Below are 25,242 nucleotides of genomic sequence, written 5' to 3' on the forward strand. Positions count from 1 at the left end.
TGGGCCTCCTGGCATACAATCAATAGAATTTGGATGTTGTTATTTTGCCTAGCTGGTGGCCAAGACAATGGCTTTGCAATGACAGCGCTTCCACATTCAAAAAATATCTTTAGTATATTTTCTGCCAACACTTTTTTGACTTGACATTAAATAGGGATACAGAGTTTCTTTGTATAGAAAATGAAGGCCCTACTCTGCTACCCAGACATAAACTTCCAAGGACTGCCTGAGAATTTGGTGTGTATGTATGTGTGTGTGTGTGTGTGTGTGTGTGTGTGTGTGTGTGTGTGTGTGTGTATATATATATATATATATATATATATATATATATATATATAATTTTGAGATTATAATATAATTACATCATTGTCTTTCCCATCTCTTCCTCCAAACCCTCCCACATATCCCTCCTTCTTCTCTTTCAATTTGAAGGCCTTTTCCCATTAATTGCTGTTATATACATATTTGTGTGTATATATAAAATACATAAATGTAACCAGCTCATTCTGTATAACATTATTTGTGTATTCTATACACAAATGTTCACAGGGCTGACTTTTGGTTTTGAATAACCACTTGATGTGCTCTTTTCTGAGGAAGACTATTTCTCCTGATCTCAGCATTCCTTGGTTGCCTGCAGTTCTCTGTGTAGGTTGAGAACTCCTGAGCTTCCTTCCTTCCTTCCTTCCTTCCACTTTAGCATGTCTACTGGTGTCCTCCTTATTCAACTCTGTTTCATACTGGTAGACTTAGTAGGACATACAGTCTCACTCCCTGTTCCTCTGGCTCTTAAAATCTTTCTATGTCCTCTTCCATAATGATGTCTGAACCTTAGATGAAGGAGTTGGGTTGTAGATGCATCAGTTGGTACTGGTGTCCACAACTCTGCATTTTGGTTGGCTCTGTTTTCTGTAATTTGTGACAAAGAGAAGTCTCTATGATGCTACATTTATCTGTGTGTATAAGAACAAATACTTAGCATATAGTTAGGGATTGTGCTAGCTTAGTACAGTGGGAGTTGTAGGTTTTCCTCCGAGATCCGTGACTTCTCTATCCCTGGATAGTTACCTAAGTTTTCAGTACCAGCTATGATCTTTTTCCTGTTGAGTAGGTCGTAAGGTCAATTAGAGAGCTGTTGGTTACCACAAGGTCTGGGTGCCACTACTGTATCCTTAATGTGTCAAACAATGTTGGCTGTGGTTCATACATGTCATACCTGAGTAGGCCTGTTGGTTGTTTTTCCCTCTCAGAAGCTTGCATGGTGCCTTATGGTACATGAATGCTAGTCCTCAGGAGGAGGCTTTCAAGTTAATTCCAGCTCAGTGGCCCCTAGTCCCTGTGTCTGATGTGCATGATATCTTCAGTAATAGAGACTTACCTTTCACTTTGATGGTGGTGGTGGTGGTGGTGGTGGGGAAAGGGCAACCAAGAACAAGAACAATGGACTGTATGTTTCAGGAGTCTCTTGGACAGCCCTGGCCAACAGCTCAAAAGATGGTTTCTCATGCCTGATATGGAAATTTTGTTAGGTAGTCTTTGGCTCTCAGAGGGAGCATTGTCAGCCCAGATGGGAAAATTGCTTTTAAACTAAGTATGTGTATTTATACACTGACCTATGTGTATTATAGACAGTTTTAGCTAATTAATAGTTTTTATGACTTTAAGACATTCTCCTTGCTTTGATATTTATCTCCATTCTCCTCCTTTCTCAAAGAGAATTGGAACCTTTCTTTTTATTTTCCGTGGTATTCATTTCAGTTTTCAAAACAATAGTAGTTACTTTTCCATTATTTTTTTTGTATGATATGCTTACCTAAGTTGTTTTATTAGAGTAAGTATGACTACACCAATCCATCTGGTGAGTGAACACCATTCATTCAATAACCCTTGGTCAACAACCACAGATGAAAACAGAAGAGAAAGAGATACACTGGAAGCAGGGAACCTTCAGAATGTGTAGCTCCTCAGCATGTCATGTGGCAGGAATAAGATGATTTGTAAAGAGCTAGAGAGATGGCTCAGAAGTGAAGAGCACTGGCTGTTCTTCTAGAGGACCTGGGTTTAATTCTCAGAACTTTCATGGTAGCTCCTAACGGCCTATAACACCAGTCCTATGGGATCCAATATCTTCCTCTGGGTTCCAAGGTACCAGGTACGAATTGGGTGCATAGACATATAGGCAGGCAGAACACACACACACACACACACACACACACACACACACACACACACACAGAATAGAAATGGTATTTCAGACACTTTAAGAAAATAGGTAAAGAAAGTTCAGCTGACCATGTTTCAGGAGATAAGAGAGGGTGGACCCAGAAAGTAAAAAAGATCACTGAGAGTTTATGTGACTCTTCAGAGTCTGATTGAGTGACCCCTCTAATGTCATTTTGTGCCCTGAGTGAATGCCACTTTATTCATCTGCATTTGTCATCTGAATTCTTCCTCTCTATCTGAGAATCAAGAATTTACTTCCAGGCTTCATTCTTGGGGACACTCCTCCCTGCTACATGACCCTAGAGTACCGTTGCCTTCCATGTGGGTGATGTTTCATCAGTAGGGAACATTTGCCAGTTGGTGCAGCTAACTGGAAGCTCAGACTGTGCCCAAAAAGCTTGACTACAGTCAATCAACACAGTGATACTTCTCAGGCACCAGGCTTTGCCTTTCGTCTCTCAGTGTATTTCAGAGTTTTCCAAGTTATTACGTACAGACCTTCACAGCAAGTTGGGACATGGAATTAGAATCCTTCCCATTTTAAAGAACTCACAAGTAATGGTTTTCTCAAGAACAAGTTGTCACCAAGTTTCTTCCCATTTCCATTCATTTTGTCTGCCCGTGCTCCTGAGTTGGTTGACCTCTTTGAGATATCTCTGACTCTTCCTTTGTAACTTGGGAACACTGAGGTCCCTTCAACCCTATTCTGCTGTCCCTTCTGCTGCAGCTAAAATGACAATGGACTAACAAGAACCCCCTTTGGAGGAGGAGTTATTCATCTCCACACTGAGTTTCTGGGGGAAAATAAAAGATGATTTCCCCATTAAACAAGTAAAGAAGTATTTGACAAGTACTTCTAGAATAAGGTGTTCTTTAACAGCCAATTTTATTCAATACAGATGACTTTCTTATGTAAATTTTGCTCACCTTTGGAAAAGTCCTTGAAACTCAAATAAAAGAAGTAATAATTGTGACCACATGTGAAAACTGTAGGGGTTTTGTTTTGTTTTGTTTTGCTTTGTTTTCTGGTTAAGGTTTTATTCTGTAGCCCACGCTGGCTTGGAAGTCATGGAAATCCTCCTGTACCTGCCTTTTAAGGGCTGGTATTGATGAGAATGAACCATCATACTTGACAACATCTTTTAATAAAAAGCAGTATTAGTTAGTCCAAGATGCCGTGAATAACCTTTAGGGTAGCCACATTCTTCCTGGTTTTGTATTTCTTACCCTAAGTTCCCCAAATATCTTTCCACTAGGGATCCCAAGAGGCTCATGATTCCGTTTCCTTCCCCTAGAACTGCTCACACAGGATCACACAGAATTGTGTTGACATGAATCAACAGAAGGCGATGTTATTTAAGAGGAAAGAAAACAATTATATATCAAGTATTAGTTCACAGAAATCCTAATTCCTACTGTGTGTGTAGCAGAATTCCTCAACTGTCATTTTTCATTTCTGGACAAATGATCTTCTCCTACTGAGACCTACTGTCACCTCACTGTGTGGTGTTGGCACAACTTCCTGCCATGTGGTCAGTTATTTGCCTTCTGTTAGTAGAGATGCCCCCACAGGGCCCACCCCTGTCCAGCACACATGCTCCTTTCCCACGTGAGCTTGTCCTGGCCCACTCACCTTGCTCTTCAGAGCCTGATTTTTTACGCTGAACTAACTCTTGGTCTGTTGCCCTGAATCCAGTGACCTTTGTATGCACCTGTTCTAGGGGAGTCACTGAAGTAGATGGGACTCTGGGCAAAGTCATAGAAGGGCAGCTTGAAGTACCATACAAAAGGATGCATGTACCCAGGATGTAGACATCTCTGTTGCTGTCTCTGTTGATGCCTCTCTAGTTTCCTTTTTTTTTCAAACTAATAAATTTTCTCCTACTTTGCATTGGACCATAACCAAGATCACATCCACACAGGTTCCTTAGAGAAAAGGCCTCTGTAAATATCAAATCTAGTGGTGAACAAAACATGTTGGAGATGTTGACAGACAAGTATGAGTTCGTGTTCTGAACCAGAACCTAAGACCCAGGGCTAGAATCAGTTACCAATGTGGCTTCTGGGAAGATGCAGGCTTGTTGGGAAATCCAAACAGCAATATTGACCAAAGGTTTAATGCCAGTTATGATATTAAAAGTCAACACAAAGTTCTACTTAGGAACTTATCACAGGCAACTGGACAAGTGAAATTCTGCTGTCTTACGGTTTCTGTTGCTGCAATGAAACGCCAAGAGTGAAAAGCAAGCTGGGAAGGGCAGGGTTTGCTGTGATGCCACTTCCACATTGCTGTTCATCACCAAAGAAAGTCAGGGCAGGCACTCAAGTAGGACAAGATCCTGGAGGCAGGACACTGGAAGCAGGAGATGATGCAGAGGCCACGGAGGGATGCTTGCTCTCCATGGCTTGATCCACCTGCTTCCTTATAGAAACCAAGAAATGGCACCATTCATAATGGACTGGCCTCTCCTCCATCAATCACTAATTAAGAAAATGACTTACAGCTGGACTTTATGGAGGTATTTTCTCAGTTAAGGTTCCTTCCTTTCAGACAGCTCTAGTTTGTATGTCAAGTTGACATAAGACCAGCCAGCAGAGGCTAGTTCCATATTGTACTTCCAAGCAAAAAAATAAAAATAAAAATATAAAAAAATTCTCCCTCTTGAAGCCATTGTCTACGTGGAGTATAAGTGGCTATGCCCACAGGGGAAAAGCCTATACATCCTTAAGGAGTACTTACATTTTGCTTCGGAAAAGAGTTGGAGAGTTAGGTCAAGCTATCTAGTAGAAGTCAGAGGATTCCTGGCATCTCCACATTTTGCCAATACCTAATTTTACTTAACTTACCAGAATTTATCCCTGTACAAATCTTGCTAGCTTGCTTCTTTGGGGGATGATCCTTCCACAGGAATGACAGTGAGCAAATGAGAATCTGTCACAGAGGAGTGTTGTCCTCAGAGGCACTTATGGGAATCCATGGTCAATCCTATAAGGTAGAGCACACCGACGCCATGAAGCAGACAGATGTACTAATCCAGCAGTATTGCAATCCTATTGTGGCACTATCAGTTAACTGCAGCCCCAAAGCCGGGAGCCTATGTTCCTGCTGGATGAGAAGCCTTTGTGGAACTGTGTTCAAGTACCAGTGCAGTCCCCCACAGCCAGGAATGGACTCCAGTCACACAGCAATGCCAAGACACGTCCCCTCAACTCCCCATGAAGTAGTCAGTCCACTCTCCTGTGCTCTGAGTATCCCGTTCAGGTGAACAAGTAAGTGACTGTACTGTGAGGTTTTCCTCACCTTTGGGTCTTCTTGTTCTCTTCATAAATCCTTCCTGAAACCTGAAGCAAATTAGAATCCTGTGGACCTCCTTGTTTTCGACACTGAAGGCACCCCTCGTAGCCAACAGGAGCTCCAGTTTCTATGGCAGAACCAGTGCTCAGCATAGGATTTGCGTGGAAACCTGAGAACTGTGGCTTACTTGACTATGATGTGTCTTTTGTGTCTTTCATGCCTGTTAACGCCTCAGTTCGATTCTGCTCCCTTATTCTGTGAAGTTCGAAACTCCTGAATTTTTTATTCTGTCCTGTGTATGTGGCACCAAACTGAAGATTTCTTGGCCACATTGTAAAACTCTAGTAATTTTTAAAACATCAGAAAAAAGTGAGTGACTGGAGATGGCGTGTAAACAAAGACATCACTTTAGAGGCTCGCCTTTATTTGGTTTCAAACTTAGTGCTGCAGCTGGATTAGACACCGTGGTTAAAGTGACTCTGTGATATATTACTTCCTGAAAGATTTCACCCCATAAAGCCGAGCTGCAATGTTACTGCACACTAAAAACCTCACTTTAGCTTTGATCCATTTTGATCTTTGTGAGTTACCTTAAATATGACAGGTAGGTGACTGTGCTAAGTAGCTTGAAATGACTTTTGATCAAATGTAATAAAATTCTCTGCTGCAGCTTGCTTATCTCATCTCTCCTACCTATCTGGGTGAATTGCCTGTCTTCGGATGTTTCTATGGTGGCATTTTATGCTCTATTAGTACCGGTCTTAGTTGTTTGGGAAGGGCTATTGAGCTTCAACAGGCCCCAGCATGAAGGCTGTATGAGGACAGCCCTCTATTGACTTAGCCCACCCTCCCCTGAAGCCCTCAAAGTGACCCCAAGCCCTCTACATTTCTGTTTTACATAATATTCCTCCGTGTGTGTGTTTGTGTGTGTGTGTGTGTGTGTGTGTGTGTGTGTGTGTGTGGTGTTAGGGACTGAGCCCAGGGCTTTGCTTTGCTTGTGACATGCAAATGTTCTACCATTGACTGTATTCCTGGCCATTGGTGTCTAGGCACAGGGTCTCAGTAAGCCCTGTAAACCTGATTAGAACTTGCTGTCTCCCATGTGTTGGGATTACAGGTCTGTGCCACAATTCGATCTATCAGGTGTTTACTCTGTTTATGTCCCCAGTGCACACACAGGGTGAGAATCCTCATGCTACAATCATGCTAATGACCTGCAGCTTCTTCTGTGTCTTTGTTGAAGACAGTTTCTGGTAAAATGCCCCATTCTGTCAGCTCTGGCCTCATCTTCAATTTTCCCTGTCCATTTAACAAGTATGAGCTGATATTTGTTCTTGGATGAACACATTGCTAAGCCTTGGGGCACAACAGAATGTGAATTGGACAGAGGACGCCTGTGTAGCTTACATCTAAGAAAAGGAGAGCAACAGTGAAGGAACATACAAGAAAGGATCCAGTGAGTGAGCTCAGTAGGTAAAGGCATGACTCAGAAGCTTGGAAATCTGAATTTGATTCCTGAACCTATGTAAATGTAGGAGAGAACAACACCACAGAGTTGTCTTCTAACACACACACACACACACACACACACACACACACACACACACACACAAATAAAAATTAAAAAATAAAAGCCAAATGAGCCATAGCAATGAATATATGTATAATTGAAAACTGGAAAAAATGTTACAACTTATTTTGTGGTGCCTTTGGAAGGGTGCATCTGTGGAGACTGAAGAATGAAAGAATGGAGACAAAACAGAGAAACACATTATTCAGGTTCTCTGTTTACTAGCGTGGTACTAAATCCAATGTGAGCTTGAATAATTTACATGGCCTCTAATTCTTAATTTCTCTAGCGACGAAATAAAGATGATAATGCCATCTACTCTAAAAGCCCTGGGTTTGGACAGATTTATATAAATCACTGAGTGCAATGCAAGTGCTCTGTAAACAGGAGCTGCTAATTATTATTTATTAGGCTGAGGTGTGAAGGCCAGGTGGGGCCAGCCATGCCTAGAGTTGTGAGGGAAAGCATTCCAAGAAGAAAGAGAACAGATCTCTCTTCAAAGCTGCTGGAGCTCCTAGGATCTGTGGAAAGGCCAGTGTCGCTAGGACTGTGCGAGTGAGGGAGAACACACTGGAGGATGGCGTGGGTGGGCACCATATGGTGGCTGCGTGAGCGCCAGCCCAGAGAAGGCAGATGCTGGGTTCCTTCAGAGTTGCTTTCCCCCTAGAGAATGTGAAAAGACAGAGGGCAAAGATGTTGAGAACGTGTGTAAGAGGGTGGTTCTATTGAAAGGCTGTGGAATTCAAGTGAATCAGGACAGGAGAAAAGATGACCCGGACTAACGGAAGGAAGAAACGGGAGAGCCCGAGTGGGCGGCATCCACCCCACAGGAAGGGTGCTTCAGGAAATGGGAGCTTTGGGAAGAAAACAGGGCTTTAGATGTGTTAGATGAGCTTGCCTAAGTGCTGCTGGTGACAAAGGCCAGGGAGTGACTCTGAAATCACATGGGTGAATGGGGTATTGAAGATAATCATAGAAGTGTGCATATATTGGGGGGACTGTCTGTACAGAGTCCTGCTACCAACCAATATGACCGCATTGTCAGGGAAGAGGAGGACGCTCTGGGAACTCAGGCTGGAAGTGACCAAAGGGGCATGAGCAGCGTCGGTTGACGGACAGTCAGGGTTGGGGGAAGCAGTGTTAAGACTAGTGGTGTGAATCTCAGGGGAGGAAGACTAATGGTGTACAAAAGAGAATAGGGTCCCTGTTGTTTGGGGTTTATGAAGGCTTGGCACAGATGGTCTAGACAAAGGGTAGCTTCCTGGATTGCCCAAGTATTTTTTATCATTTATTAAAAATTTTACGCACTATGTTTTGATCATATTCTTTCTCCTCCAACTCCTCCCAGATCCTCCCCAACTCCCTAGCTATACAACTTCATGTCCTCCCTCTCAAACGAAAACAAATCTATCAAAAATGAAAATCAAATCAAAGAAAAAAGAAACTCAGCAACACACACACACACACACACACACACACACACACACACACACACACACACACACACACGGGTGTGTAGACACGCACACCAGAAAAATAAACAAACAAAAAATTTTAAGAGTCTATTTTGTATTACCTAACTACTCCTGGGCTTTATGAAGAATACCTGGAGTGTGGCTGATATCCTCAGTGTCGTTTCACTGGAGAAAGCCGATTTCCCCTTTCTCAGCAAGTATCAGTTGTAAATCACTTCCTGGTAAAGGATGGGATTTTGTGTCCACTTCCCTTTTCAGTCATAACGTTTTTCCTGGTTAGAACCTGTGAGAGTCTTGTGGCTACCGCCACAGTCTCTGTGAGTTCATATGTGCACCAGCCCTGCTGTGCTTGGAAGACACTTTCCTTGCAGTGAGTCATCACCTCTGGCTCTTACAGACTTTCTTCCTCCTCTCCCGCATAGATCCCCGAGCATCGAGGGAAGGGGTTTAATAAAGACTACCCAGTGTCCCAAAGTTCCCCAGTCTCCGTAATTGTCAAGTTGTGGGTCTCACGTTGATTCCCACCGACCGGGAGCTTCTCTGATGACAGCTACGTGACAATTCTGTGGGTAGAAATGTCATTAGGAGTCATTTTGTTGCTATGTTCCTTCAGCAGAATAAGGTTTAGTTCTTATTTTTTCTTTACAAAATATTTCTGATTTTTTTCTACTGGATTTCCCCCCCCCCCCTTCCAAACTTTCCAGTAAATAATTTGTGCCTCTTTTATCTCAAGATCTGTTTTCCTAAAAGCCACTGCGGAGATTCCTATCTCCCCCAAAGGAATGTGGGCCTTGTTGCCTTTGTACTCAGTTGTGGTTGAGACATAATAAGTATGGAATGAGTGAATGAATGAATAAAAATATTTTTCTTTTGCTACCAAATCCTAGAAAAAATAATTATTTATTCACATCAACTAGCTTTATGTATGTTGCATCGAAAGCTCCTTTAGGTGTGAACTTTGGGTACTGCAGAGATATTAGGTGGTGTTGCCTACCTTTTTCTTTTATTAGATTAGATCCTTTATTTTGTAGTTGCATTTAATACAATTTTACTCTATTTTGACTTTAATGGAAATAATTTTTTTTTAGCTTTCAGTCTTGCTAAATGAAAGAAACATTAAAAATTTGAACTATATTATAAACAACCATCAACTTATTAATTCACAGTTTTCCCTTTTTTGTTTTGTTTTGGGTATTCAGAAATCTCATGTTATTTCATCATTGACCCAGTCATATATTTGAATTTATAATAGCATGCTTTATCTCGGTAAGAAAAAGCTGAAAACAGCCAAGTTCATCTCTGTTTTGAGGGCAGAAGAGTGTGTTCATGGCTATGTGGAATGAAGAGTTTAATGGCTTTATGATCAATATAGGCATGTTAATTTTTCTTTGATGATGGTAATATATATATATATATATATATATATATATATATATATATATATATATATTCTCTTTTCTGGGGAGTAAATGAAAGATTACTTAAAAGTTCCTTTCCTAAAGTATCATTTCAGGGCAGTAAGATGCCTCGCCGAGGGAGGGTGTTGCAGTCACAGGGCAGTAAGATGCCTCGCCGAGGGAGGGTGTGGCAGCCACGTCTGCTGACCTCGGATCAATCCTCAGAACCACAGAGTTCATCAAGAGAACAGTTCCACAGTGTTTGCTGAACTTCAAATTAGGTAAAAATTTCAGTATCTACAAGAATTGAGAGGGAATGCTGTCAGCGTCTGGAAGCTGATCATGGGATGGATCCCTGCATATGGCAATCACTAGATGGTCCATCCTTTCGTCACAACTCCAAATTTTGTCTCTGTAACTCCCTTTTTTGCTGAAAGGACCCAGATATAGCTGTCTCTTGTGAGACTATGCCGGGGCCTAGCAAACACAGAAGTGGATGCTCACAGTCAGCTATTGGATGGATCACAGGGCCCCCAATGGAGGAGCTAGAGAAATTACCCAAGGAGCTATAGGGAACTGCAACCCTATAGGTGGATCAACATTATGAACTAACCAGTACCCCGGAGCTCTTGACTCTAGCTGCATATGTATCAAAAGATGGCCTAGTCGGCCATCACTGCAAAGAGAGGCCCATTGGACTTGCAAACTTTATATGCCCCAGTACAGGGGAACGCCAGGGCCAAAAAGGGGGAGTGGGTGGGTAGGGGATTGGGGGTGGGTGGGTATGGGGGACTTTTGGGATAGCATTGGAAATGTAAACGAGGAAAATACCTAACAATAATAATAATAAAAAAAGAATTGAGAGGGAAAAATAGAGTCTTCAAGGACAGGCTTTCTGCATCAGTGATCAACTCTCATATAGTCGTGTCATCTGCATCTCTACACACGTTGTCTCGGCTTGCTGATCACCTGGATGGTTTTGAAGCAAACTTCATCTGCATGTATTTCAATATGGAACTACTAAAGAACTCTTTTAAAAAATAGGCATGGGTCTGGGGAGATAGGCCAGTCAGTAAAATGTTTTGTTTTATGAGCATGGGAATCTGAGTTTGATACAGCACATGTCAACTTTCTGGTGAGGGTGGTGTATGTTTATAATCTCCGTTCTGGAGAGGCAGAGACAGGAGGATCTCTGGGGCTCTCTGGCCAACCAGTCTAGCCTAACGGAGAGCTCCAGGATAATCTACTTCAAAGAAGATAAATGGCCTTCCTGAGCATGACTCTAAATATTGTCATCCTGTTCCTAGGGCAAAAAGAAGGTTCTTTTGTGCTGCTCTGTGCACCGAAGTTCTTTTGCACAAATAAAATGCAAGTAAAACAGAAGAAGGCAAATACATACATGTTAATGTGTACTTATGCACCCACATACACATGTGTAAACATACACGGACACATATACACACATTAAAAGTTTAATTACTATGCTATGATCACATTTAAAAAATTAGTACTTCTTACTGTTACTAAATATCTTGTTGATATTTGACATTTTCCTTTTTATTTATCATTTTAAAATAAATGTTGAATCAGCACTAAAAGGGGTATATGACTATACTTAACTGTTGTCTCAAATCTCTCTATTTTATATTGTTCCCTCATTCTGTTTCCCCTGCATTTTATGTGTGCAAAAGAACTTCAATGCACAGAACAGCATAAAAGAACTTCCTCTTTACCTTTGAGAGATCTAGGTTTTGTTGACTTATTCTGAATGGTACTTTATTAAGTACGTATATTCTATGGATGTCCTGTAGTTTGTTATCTGCAGCTATAGAGGTCAGTTCGATCAAGCTGAAGTTTTATGATGAACAGTTGGTGCTTAGCAGCGGCATGTGCTACCACTGGGAGGTAAACAATACATAGCTGTCTCTCCGTGATGTTCATATCTCATAGTAATCACTACCAAGCTATTGTTCATTAAAGATTGTGTTGGCACATGTGTTGCTGCCTTGGTCCCAAACTGTAAGTGGAGCCTAGCCAAGCAAGTTAGGACACATTTTTTTTTAAAAAGCAACTTAGAAAGTGCTTGCATCACAAAAGGATTTTTGGCTAGGTGTGGTACCATATAAAATAAGTATATTTGCAATGCTCTAAATAGTTTAGTATCTTTTGAAAGAAGTATGAAATTGAGTGAGCACACTGAACTTGCTGTTGTTAGGCACATAAAATTCTAACATTAATTTTTATTTAAACAATTTGGAATCCCTATTTTGAGGCCAGTATGTGCTTGAAAGAACACTTTCCTGTCTCCCTTTGGCTTCCTGTCCTCCATGAGGCCAAGTTGTTCTGTCTCTTCATATTCAACATACTATGTGGTCTGGCAACAGACCCACAGCAGTGGAACCAACTGATCATGGGCTAGAACTTCCACACTGTAAGCCAAAATTAAACCTTTCCTCTTTTTAAGCTATTTCAGGCATTTTATCACAGTCAAGGAAAGCTGACCAACACTTTCATTGACCTGTGTAGACCTTGTCTGCTGGACCTGAGATCTGAGGACCCAAAAGAACAGGTAGACTAGAGTCTGATGCTGTAGACAACCTGACTTCAGATTCAATGTACTTTTATACATGAATGTAACAAAGAAAGCAATGACCCAAGGAATATTGTTTGATTTCAGAAAAACAGTCAGAAAGGTATGTAAACAAACACCCAGAAGCACATACTACATATTGACAGAGCAGCCCTTTCCCAGAACTTTGCTAAGGACAGGCCAATTTAAACACAATTGTCTGATAAGTGCCATAAATTATGTCTGAGAAAGCATGAAAGCAAGGCAGAAGAACATATCCAGGTTCAGGGTACACTGACCAGACTGGGTTCTAAAGCTATGTTCTGACATCCAACGAGAATAAACATGTCTTATAAATTGAATGTAAATTTTTAACAAAGAAGACATGAAATCCAGGTCCAAGAACAATCCAGGGAACAAAATGCACCTGAGGTAAAAGGCCCTCTGCTTTTTTCCTGGAGCCTCTTTAAGTTCCCCAAGGCCTTGTTCACCATGCGCCATTCTTCTGATCATGTTCCAACAAACACAGTAGCAGCATTTCCAATTCTGATATTCCTTTTAATGGTTGGAATTCTGTAGAAAGAAGTTTCTTATATGTGTCTATTTTCCTCATATCAGAAAAAAAATGCCTGACTCCCTTTACTTACATCCTTTCAAAATAATACATTTTCATATCATGCTGGATATTTTTTGTGTGTCAGCTTGACAAAAGCTAGATAGACATAAGCTGATGACATACTCATCAGAGAGGAATGGAGCCTCAGTTCAGGAAATGCCTTTATAAGATCCAGCAGTAAGGCATTTTCTCAATTAGTGATCAATGGAGGAGAGTCCCCAACCCATTGTGGGTGGGGTCACCTCTGGGCTGGTGGTCCTGGGCTCCACAAAAAAAGCAGGCTATGGGAACCCTGGGAAGCAAGCCAGTAAGTAGCACCCTCCATGGCTTCTGCATCAGCTTCTGCCTCCGGGTTACTGCCCTGCTTGAGTTCTTGTCCTGACTTCCTTTGGTGATGAAGGTGATGTTGAAATGTAAGCAGAATAAATCCCTTTGTCCCAACTTACTTTTTGGTCATGGTGTTTTGTTAGCAGCAATAGAAACCTAACCAAGACACATGTCTTCTACAGTTGACCACTGAATTTTTATTTTTCAGTGAATTTTCTTCTGAGTATCATTATAAATTCAAGACTTTGACTATATATATATATGATGTTCTATTTAAGCACCAACTGTCTGGCTCTACTCCAATGTGACTTCTGAGAGCTCTGACAGGTCTTCAATAGAGCTTAATAGGCTCCTAGTTTTCTTAAATGTCATGCCAACTTATCTTGTCCCTCACCTGAAACCAGTCATTTCTTCAAAAACCCTGGTTTTTGTTGTTGTTGTTGTTTTCTTTTTGTTTTTTTTTTAATGGAACTAGATTATTCTGAAGCCACCATCTGATTAGCATAGGTGTTCACTCCTATAGCCCAGATATTATTTCTAGCAGTTTCTATTGATAGAGAGTATAAAACTATATTTACATAAAAACACACAAAAGTAAATATAGGCTGTGGTGATTGCTCAGTGAGTAGAGGTATTTACTGTTAAGCCTGACAACCAATCCCTGGAACCCACATGGTGGAAAGGGAGACTCAATTCCTGAAAATTGAAAATTATTTTCAATTCCTGAAAATAGTGTGACCTTCACACTAGGCCACAGCATGCATATGTGCACACACACATGCACACACTCAAAAATAAATAAATGTTCTATATGCATGTGTAACTATGATGGTAAATGTTTTTATTTGTTTCACTCTGGTTATTTGGTTTAAAGAACACATGACTTCATGTACTCTATTGGGACAACACTGGAATCTTTCAAACTCTATTGGTAGGAGATAATTTTGAGTAGATCCCTCTTGACAATTTTTCTGATAGCAAGTTTAAAGCAAAAGCATGTTTAAAATTTTAGAAACAAAATTGTAAAGTGTAGAAATATTCATGGTTTAAAATTATATTTAAGACAAAACCGATCACTTTTTCAAAAAGCAAAGTAGAAAGTACATATGCCACAAAATGAATTTTGGCTAAGTATGATGTCACAGTACACTTACAACACTCTATTGGATTTTAAGGGGGGAACGGTCAAGACAGGGTTTCTCTGTGTGCCCCTGGTTGTCCTGGACCTTGTTCTGTAGACTTGGCTGGCTTCAAATTCCCAAGCGCTGTAATGCAGCACCACTGCCTGGCAACTTATAGCACTCTGAATACTAGCACATTGAAATTGTTTTGCTTCACAAGTCTTATTACAGAAGATATGTATACATAAAATCCTAAATCAGTTTTTATCTTATAATTTGAATGCATATTTTGAAAGGCTGTTTTCAGTAAGGGAAAACGATTATTTTCTATATCATACATCACAACTGTATCTGACTTGTTTGCTTCACAATAAAATAGGCAGATTATCTTCCATCCTTATCAGCTTTACTGGCTATTTCAGTTTGGCATCAAGTGAAATACTTGTATATGTTCTTGCTTTTTAATGCTATTCTGTCGTGTCCTGTGTACTAAGTGTCTAGGTTCAAACTTGGCTGGCATTTTTATTTGCACTGAATGGACGAGAGCAGAAAGGATCTGAAATAGCTTTGCCCTAAAGTCAACTTTCCCATCCGTGCTAATTCAGGAGTGTGGAGGAGAGACAAATTATAAAAGTCCCTATTTTTGTCACGGTTTCTTCCTCCCCACCAGTGCCTTCACATCTCTGAAGGCTTCTCATCCTGTCATTACAAGGACACATTTTGGCATTAGATTAGACTCAGAGTTAGGGAGCAAGTTGATGAGCCTATCCTTGACTCTCACAGGAGTCCAGTCTCGGAGTTTACACCATCCACTGCTGTTTCATGTGCTTCTGACCCTTCCTGCTGCCCAACAAAGCTGCTGAGGACTGCAAAGGACTAAAGCATGCTGAGAGAGCATCTGTCAGCAGCTTGGATGACAAGCTACCTAACAAAACCCACCTGGTACAAGCAGCAGATGCCACAGTGAGAATGTCACTCCACTCCTATGTGGTGGCCAGGTATTGGCACTGTAGAGATAGGTTGTAAATAGAGAGGAAAAAGTCACAATATAACGCAGGTATATCAAAATCGAAGCTGTGTTTCATAAGTAAAGATGAAAGGAATTCTGCTGGTAGAGGTAGAAGCTGGTAGAAAAACAAACAAACAAACAAACAAACAAAATTGTCTACACCCAGAAAAACAGATTAAAGGTCAGTTCTTTAGAGTTTCTGTTTTCAGTTCTTCCCAGAAGATATAACACTGTCTTAGTCAAGGTTTGTATTCCTGCACAAAACATCATGACCAAGAAGCAAGTTGGGGAGGAAAGGGTTTATTCAGCTTACACTTCCACATTGCTGTTCATTACCAAAGGATGTCAGGACTGGAACTCAAGGAGGTCAGGGAGCAGGAGCCGATGCAGAGGCCATGGAGGGATGTTCCTTACTGGCTTGCTTCCCCTGCTTGCTCAGCCTGCTCTCTTATAGAACCCAGGGATGGTACCATGCACAATGAGCCTTCCCCCCTTGACCACTAATTGAGAAAATGCCTTACAGCTGGATCTCATGGAGGCATTCCCTCAAGGGAGGCTCCTTTCTCTGTGATAGCTTGAGCTTGTATCAAGTTGACACACAAAGCCAGCCAGTACAACCATCATTACATTTAACGCACACATTTAACTCAAAATCACTTCAAATGCACAACCAATTTCATTAAGTATGAAGGAATTTGGTAATAAACAAAACTAAGAGAAAAAAAAAGGTGTAATTGTGGGCTAATAAGTTCACTATGACCAAATCAGTATGCCCTTTCCAGTGGCTTTGTGAGTCTTTTATTTATAGAGGATTAAGAACTTTTTAAACCTAAGCCAGGCAGTGGTGGCGCAAGCCTTTAACCCCTGGCACTTGGGAGGCAGAGGCAGGCCGATTTCTGAGGTCTAGGGCTGCCTGGTCTACAGAGTGAGTTCCAGGACAGCCAGGGCTACCCAGAGAAACACTGTCTAAAAAACAAAACAACAACAAAAAAGAACTTCCTAAACCTAAAGTTTTATTTCCAGTTTAGGGCTTTCTCTTGGGGGTTATTTCCCTTTCGAAAGGGTAAATAGGATTTGTTTTTCCCAGTTGAGAACCTGAGACCATCTGAGGTTGCTGTAGAAGAGCTTCCCCTGAGATTGAAACATTCTATCCTGCAGTGGCAACTCTTTAAGCTACTCAAAATAGCTTCAGGAAGTCCCTGAAACTGACCAGATTCACTAGCCCCTCCTCGCTTCCAGAGTAAGCTTTAAGCTGCTGAGAAGTCACTCTCAGACAAACCATACTAGAATAAAGACTCTCAGAACAGACCACCTGCCTGGAAGAAACAGAAATCAGCCTAGGTGCCCGAAGAGGACACTCTGCAACATGTTGAGGTCCCTGTGGGCTATGCAAAATGATCCAGATTCTCAGGGTTTGTGAGCTGCCACCCATGCTGGGGTTGGTTTTGGTGATGGTTCTCGTCCCCTAAGTAACCCCTCAACCGTATTCTTGTGAGTAACCCCAATAAAACTCATGGTTCACCAAGTTGATATCCATAGTTTGCTCTAATCGTGGGCTTCCAATCTGAGGTGAAGGCAAATAGACAAGTGTGTTGTATCACTCCAGGTAAAGACTTGACACATAACAAAGAAACAAAAATACACATGCACACATACACACACACACACACACACACACACACACACACACACACGCTCCTAAGAGAGAGAAAAACAGACAGACAGGCACACACATACACACAGAGAGACAGTCAAGTACAATCAAGCAGACTTTCATTCCCTACCATTGCCAATTCTCAGTCCCAAGGTCATCTCTTTCCTTTGAAACGCCTCCTGCTTCTGGGAGAAGAAAGTTCTTCTTCAAACTGATCCTAGCTCCAAAATGATCCAGTCTAACATCCAAACAAACCAGGCCTGGTCATCTGCTGTACATTTTTCTCTCTACCATGACCTTCCAAAGCACTGCTCCAGATCTTGCTTCTCTGGCTGTCCATTCTGAAGTGAGCTGAAGTGCAGGGCTGGGTTCCTGCTCCCCTCTGCAGGAAGTGGCTCTGGGCCTCACTTGGGAGTTTAGTTCCGCACTTAATGTCACAGAAATGTCAAGGTAGTAAAGTCACCCAGTTTTTGCTCACAGAGTTTTTAAAGCACTGCAAACTACTGCATTTACATTGCAACAAAAGAGTCTTTAATTCACTGATGGAGAGAGCTTAGCTGTTCAGTGCACACTCTGATTTTTTAGCAGCAGGGAACATTTCATCAAGATTTTAGACAGAGAAGACAAAGTATGGCTTAATGGCTCTGTCTACATATGTATTTCACCAAAAACTATTCTGTTTTCAGAAGAAAAAAACCCTCACACATTATTTCAATAACTTGAAAATTATTCAAATAAGCGTATTTCTTATCTTACCAGTTCACAAAAGCCAAGATCTGTATATAAAACTCCAAAGCCCCCTTGTCTTTTTTCTTAAAGCTTTGTGGAGAAATAATTGAAAATTGATTGAAGTCACGTTGCATGAACATGCCTTATATCTATGGCAATTAAATTTAGTTGTAAGTTTAATTACAAATAGTTATAAATTTAATTGAAAATAAAAGCCTCCTTAAAGGCAAGATAATTTAGGACAACTTAAATTAATAACTAAGCTGATTTTCAGGAACTATACAGTTTATTATGTATATATTTTGTGACTTTTTTTGTGCTTCCTTTTCCTCTCCATGTCCCTTAAAATAAAATTTTCTTCTTTGCCCAGAAGAAATGAAGTGTCTATTCTAAATAGACACTTGTGCCTCTCAATCTATCAGAGGATTGAAATAGGACCCAAAGAGAATGGGAATTTCTGCCAAACTCACTTGAGGAGTACCCTAGGTTTTGGGGAAAGAAGAAAATGAGAGTTGGGAGGTCAGTGTCCTTCAGCTCCCAAGGTTTGGGGAAGCCATACACTCAGTAGAAACTTGCGAGGTTCCTGGGACCTCTAAGACTTTTTGATCTGGACGAGTGAGACTCCTGGAGCTTCTGGGCTCGGGTTGGGCACCTCTGAGTCAGAGCCTACTGAGTCACCTTGTCCTGCAGAACTTAGATGTGGATGTCAGCATCTAAAGGACCAAGGGCCCTCAGCCTGGAGGTCAGAAAGTCTGGGAGGAGGGGTCAGAGGAAGATGGATGAGGAAGATGTCTTCTTTTGGAAGAGAGCAAAAGCCACTGGGGTCGAATTGGGTTTACACAAAGCACCAATAAAGTCCCAACAATGGAATCTTCTGACCACGAGACTTGCACTGCTCATGGAGGCAGAGGCCACAAAAGACCAGAGGTCTTCATCAGACAGGTGGCTCTTTCACCTGTATAGTGAGCTTAGAGGGTGTCCATGCTCCCAGATGCATGACCCCAGGGAAGGGGAAAGGAGGGCTCTCTGCCTGGAGGAAGTTAAAAGGCAAACAGAGGCAGAGAAAGGCAGACTGCCACAACAGGATGAGACTGCCTTACTGGAACAGTGAGAGGTCTCAATGGGATGAAGATTGAGCATGCTTAGGGAGACTAGAGAGGCTGTGTGTGGGGGCTAAGGATTCACACACACACACACACACACACACACACGTAACAACCAGGAAGTTACATCCATGTTTTGTGGCTTGGCTGGAAGCAGCCTGGGTGGTTTGGATACACAGTCATATTGTTTCTGCAGGTGGAACTGATCTGTCAGGATGAGGCTAAGCCATTTATGGCTAGGGCTTACTGCCTGGTACAGCCTGACTCAGTTCCTCATGACCTGAGGCTAGTGCCTAATGTTGCATACTGAAAATTATGATTAATCTATGTGAGTCCTTATGTGAGATGCGTCCCTGGTTGTTTAAAGGTCTCAGAGACATGGAAGTATCGTACAGTTCCTTCTAATTTTTTATAATAGTAATGAGGGAGGGAGGGAGGGAGGGAGGGAAAAGAAGAGAGGGAGGGAGTGGGGAAGGGTTCCTCAGAGAGTGTGATATACATATGACTAACTATGATCTTCCGACAATTTTAAACTTAATAATATAATTCATATAGTAGGACCTTTCTTTATAAAGTTTAGTCTGTCTTTAACACACATTTAGAGCAATGCTAAACATATAATAAAGAAATTAATACCTCACCCCAACTATAAAAACTACAGTTTAAGAACAAATAAAATAAAATACACCCATGTCAAAATTTTTAGTGTCCTAATATAAAGATACCAATGAAAACTAGGAGCTAATTCCTATGTTTAAAGCAACAGGGTGCTCTTACAGAGATTATTTACTCTGAATAACATTTTATGACAAACTTAAGACAAGATTTATGTTTTGTCAAAAAGATTGTTTTATGTTTTTTGTCTGTTTGTGTTTTGGCCACCCAGTAAACTGCTTTAACAAAATCAGGAGTCAGTTTAGAATCAGTGTGTGTTGACATATTCCTGTACATGACTGCTTTATAAGTAACAATTTTAAACTGATTTTAGTACATTTAATGCTCTACGCATCTGTGACTAAAAACATTTATAGCCATGTATCTAAAGGTCGTATTATGCAAAAGCCACAGAGTTGAAAGTGTGCTAGGATAATACATGCAACATTATCAATAGGTGGTATTGCTCGGTGCTGTGTAGTCTCTGCAGTCTGAGGGTCTCCATGAAGGAGACAGGATAATGGTGTTAGGAGTCCATGGCTATAGCCAGAGCCAACCTGAGAACGGGGAGAGCAGACCTAGCCTTGGGACAGGCTGAGGAGTTTAAGTAACCCCACTCAGTGCAGGAAATACAATATATATACTTGTAAATACTCTATACTAAGTAGCAATGTTCACAGAAACATAGCTTCTGATAAAGAAACCTGAACACCATTTTTGAAATGCTAGAACATCATCCACAGGACAAACAGAATATAATTCAAGTGTGTCCGACTTAAGAGCTACTCCTTCTATACCCCAGCTGCTTCAAACTAGACCTAAGTGGTTTGTTGGCAAGAACTTTTGACACTTGTCTCCTGCCCACCCATAACATGGGATCAAATCAGACCAACTAGGATCAATACCTTTTCCTAGTGTAATGGGACAATGGAGCACAAATCACCGGATGGTAAATCACTGATGTCTTTAGAGAATGTTGTTCAGAGACAAGGGAGAGTTGTCATGCTGGGCTTGGTAGTTATTTGTTTGTAATCCCAGGGAAGCTGAGGCCGGAGGATCTTAAGTTTTAGGACAACTTAGGTTTCATGATGAGATGCTGTCTTGAAACAAGATGCAGTTGCTGTGCCAGCTCCTCCAAAAGCAACAAAAAGCCACAAGGTTATTAAAAATTAACCGTTCCAACTTTTCTTTTTTCTTTTCATCTCAATATATCAATCCTAGGAGGGTCTAGAATCAAAAATTTAAATACCACATTTTGCTGGATTTAAGACATCATTAGTAATGTGCCGATAATATGCCATTATTTTATGTATGGTAATTGATAGGGAAATCTCTGCCCAATAAATTATGATGACTTCCTGTAGGCTATAAACAGCATTTTATTTTATTCTATTTTGCTTTTTACTTTTTATTGGTTATTTGTGAATTTCACACCTTTTACTCCAATCCCTTTCATCTCCCCAGCTCCTCATACCTGCCCCCCACTCTTAGAACTTCCTCCCTCCCAAAAATAAAATAAAAATATCATTGTGGAAGCTATAGTGTGTCCCACAGTGTACTCTTTGTCCACACTTCTTTGCTTGCAAATGTCAGTTTCAATGAGTCACTGGTTTGTTTCAAGGCCTCAGGCTTCTGCTACACTATCAATTTTGGGACTCATCGGGACTCCTCTTGGATATCTTGTTGTTGTCCTATGTCATGGGGATCCTATAGTTTTGGATCTGTAGGGCCAACCCCTTCCCATGCCCCAGCAGTTTATTGATGGGGTAGATGTTGAGGTAGGGGCCAACTCAACCCTGGATCTGGGTCTGAGAAGCATCTGAGCTACTGAGCCTGCCAGCTCGCCCATATTCATTCTGGTGAGAATGGGCTCTCCTAGCCTCGGCTAGGTCATCCAATGCTGCAGCGAGCAAGGGGCAGGGGCTATGGATGGGGCTCTCCCCATCTCAGGCCCTCCGAGCTGATTCACACCAACCTCTACAACCAGGGCCAGCTCTACTTTGTTGCACAGGTGAGGTGTAGGACCCCTCTCCCAAGTGTTGCAGCCAATGAGAGATAGGACCAGTTCTCCCACTCTCATGACCCTGGCCATAGATGTAGTGGGATAGGGGTGGGGTGGGGGTTAGGAGCAGTATGAGCTCTCTCTCTCTCTCTCTCTCTCTCTCTCTCTCTCTCTCTCTCTCTCTCGCCTCTGCACAGCATCCAAGTTGCAGGGCCAGCTCTCCCATGCTCCCGCCCTTGGGGCTGACCCCCACACACCCCTGACACCAGGGTCAGCTACACTGTGCTGCTCAGGTGAGGTACAGCACCCACTGTCCTATGTGCTGCAGACACTGAGGGGCAGAGACAGCTCTCTTGCTCTCATGACCCCAGGGCCAGTTCTTCCACCTGCTGCAGGTGGTGAGGGGGGTGAGGTAGGCATCTTTCCCTCATTCATGCTACCACATGAGTGGCTGGGCCAGCTCTCCCACACTTACACCCTCTTGCTGGCTCACCCTCAATTCATGCATCCAGGGCCAGCACTACTGTGCTTCCTGGGTAGTGTGCCCCCAAGTACTGCAGCTGGCATGGGGCAGAGTCAACGCTCATATAAATAAATAAATAAATAAATAAATAAATAAATAAATAATGGTTCTTATACATGGCTGCCTGGCATTAAGTAAAAATGTGTCTTCACCTTGGCTCCAAACTTTCATCTTGTCTATTATACTTGTTTCAGACACCAGCATGTTTCAAGTTCAAGGTTATGGTGTGAAAACAGAATGTGGGGAAATGTAACAGGCCTGACAGAAAGGACAGTATTCTAAATAGACACTTGACTCTCTCAGTACGACTAGCAGACTCTTGAAACAATAGACCCAAAGAAATGGAAATTTCCCCCGCCCCCAAAGAACCTCTTGGTAGGAGAAAGAAACAGCATTGGTAAGAAGGGGAAGCTATCTCTTAGAAAGAGACTTCAAGTAGCTCTAACAATGTGTCAGACCACCTTAGGGTTAAACCCATGGCCCAGACAACGATGGATCAGTATGGGAGGGGCCACACTTTCCCTGAGACTGCTTAAATACATATATATCTTTGGCCCTCTGTTTAAACTTTAATGTCACTCCTGAGCCCCAAAGACTGACTTGGGGGGCTCTTTGGATCTCTTTGTTCCTCTTTCTAACATGGTCACATTGAATGAATCTCCCTTTTCTGCTTTCCACAATAATTTGGCTCCTTTGATTCGTTTACTTAGGATGAGTGACTGAATCTAGCTCGGGGCACAGCCTGTGGCCCCATAGGATTGTTAAGAATCTCTACCAAAATGTGTTCTGTTTTAAATAAAATCACCCTGACACATTAAAACAGTGTGGCATGCTTTATCGGGCCTACTTTGCTAAGTTTGGGAGCTATTTCTAATGTAGTCTTTGCAGTAAATAAGTAGATGAGGGTTAACTCACCACAGACAAACAAAAATGAGAATGAGTGGTTGGAAAATTACTAAGAGGCTGGACGAATTCTTTGCTAACTGGACCTTACATTGAAAGCAGGCCAGAATGGTCACATATGGAAAGCTGGCAGCAGGGAATGCACAGCTTGATTCATTATTGGGGTGGGGATGAATTCTGGCTAAACTGCATACGTGGGACCCTCCCTAGAACTGGGCTCTTCAAGGACAAAGGTAGAAGACTGAGTTGGGTCGTGGAGATCTGGGGGCTGAGAGACTTGATCAAAGGAGAGAATCTTGATCAATCAATGAATAGGCTTTTTGTACAGAATAATGTGGCAGAGACTGCATATCTCTATTTGAATAAGTAATTTAAAGTTAGATTTTTTTGATAAAACAATCAGTAACTCCTTAAATCCCTGGAAGACTGAGTGTCCTTGAACTATTTCTCCTACCATGATCTAACACAGATGAACACGGATGAAAAATGGCCACCAAGATAGCTGTCAACAGCAGAGTTTTGTGGGGTTGAATCTGATAGGTTCAGATAGTGAGCCCCATGGTCTAACACTTTGGCATTGAGGAGATACTGGGCATCCTCAATCTTCCCCTGCCCTTCCGCCCCACTCTAAAACATGAAAAGGGCGTTTCTGACCTCCCTGGGAATCATAAACCTCTCTCTCCTCAGGGCACACTTGCAAACCTTCTGAGTCCCTCTTGGTTTAATGATACCTCAGTGCAACTGCTTCTTCGTCAGACTTAGCAGGAAACACAGCCATTTTCCTGTTTCGTTTCTAAAGCCTCCTGTGCCATGAAGTACTAATTAAATAAATGTGTGTGATTAGTGTACTCCTGCTGTAGAGGCTTCCCCACAAACCCACTGAGAAATCAGTTCTTCTACATTTTCATTAGCAAGGTTGCTTATGTGAAATTTAGTAGTGACCCATCATGTAGGGTCTTAATCATGGTAGCAGCACAGTTCTGAGGGTAAGAAGCTCTACGTGTTGAGATCAACACATCAACTCAACTCTATCCAACACACTAGTGGTTTTGTAGACCTTTGAGATGTGCTATTTTTGTTACTCAACTTGGCATCACAGTCTACCTCAAAAAGTCAAAATTAATAGTAGAAATCAGAAGATGAGATTAATTTAATGTAGCCATATTTGGAAGATGGGCAAAGAAGATACAGTCACCCATCTATGGGGTCTTGAAGTAAGATCACAATTTGAATAGAGGACCAAGGATGTGTCTATCTAAGAGGACTAAGGCTGTGTATATAAGCCGTCCTAGTCAGGTTGTGGTCCTGTCCTCTATTGTCCCACCATTGTCTGGGCTTCAGTTTCAATCTGTGAGGGGCTCTGACAAGGTAGAACTGAATGAGATCTTGTTCTTGGAGATGAACTATTCTATAGATGGGGCTTTCTCCTCCCAGAATCAGACCCCTAGAGAAATTCCTAGAGAAATAGGCTGATAGATTGAGAGACGCCAGGGTCTTGTTAGACTATGCTCTGACATTGAGATTGCCACGAAAATCATACTTCTATGAACTCTGTGCCATGCTTGCCCAACATTATTTCCAGGATGCCTCTTGGTCACTCATGCTTCAGGCTCAGTGTCCCTGGTCAGGATAGCCCGCTCTGTTCCCCTCTGAGGCCTTCCTACAGCACTTTGTCTTCTTCTTTCACAGCCATTCCAAAGGGGCCAGCAAACCATCAAACTAGTATAGAGATGACTTCAAAGTGAAGACATCTGAGGTGGAGAGAAATGAACTCTACCTCAGCTTCCTTCATTAGATAAGGATGAAGAGCCATATGCCACCAAAACACCTCCGAGATGCTGACCATAGTCATCTGAACAGTAACAAAAAGCATTGTGTGAATCCCTCATCAGAGCCTTATATGGCCCTTACCTCTTTCCCTTCTGCAGCCTGGCATACAAACCTTAACCAAAACTCTTCTGGGTACTCCTGCATCTGTAATATTTTTTTTTTCTATTAGCCTGTCCCTTGTCAGTTAATTCACAGCTTCATAGCCCTGCAACCAGTAGAATCTAAATTGGTAGAGAAATCTC

General features: G+C 41.8%; 1 long non-coding RNA gene across 5 annotated transcripts; it reads right to left on the minus strand.

Moving 5' to 3' along the window:
* Positions 1-7,158: 7,158 nt before the first annotated feature.
* Gm33105 lies at positions 7,159-17,999 on the minus strand. Of its 5 annotated transcripts, XR_390460.2 has the most exons (5): positions 17,387-17,999; positions 15,533-15,600; positions 12,957-13,102; positions 8,695-9,126; positions 7,159-7,751 (listed from the first exon to the last, which is right to left on the minus strand). It is a non-coding gene; the product is annotated as a predicted gene, 33105 (long non-coding RNA). The 5 variants fall into 5 exon arrangements; XR_881177.1 differs by lacking the exon at positions 17,387-17,999 and having other exon boundaries at positions 15,533-15,852; XR_003955378.1 differs by lacking the exons at positions 7,159-7,751; positions 12,957-13,102 and having other exon boundaries at positions 8,641-9,126.
* Between the last annotated feature and the right edge of the window lie 7,243 nt (positions 18,000-25,242).

Source organism: Mus musculus, chromosome 4 (genome assembly GCF_000001635.26).
Source record: "Mus musculus strain C57BL/6J chromosome 4, GRCm38.p6 C57BL/6J".
In the NCBI taxonomy this organism is placed as follows: domain Eukaryota; kingdom Metazoa; phylum Chordata; class Mammalia; order Rodentia; family Muridae; genus Mus; species Mus musculus.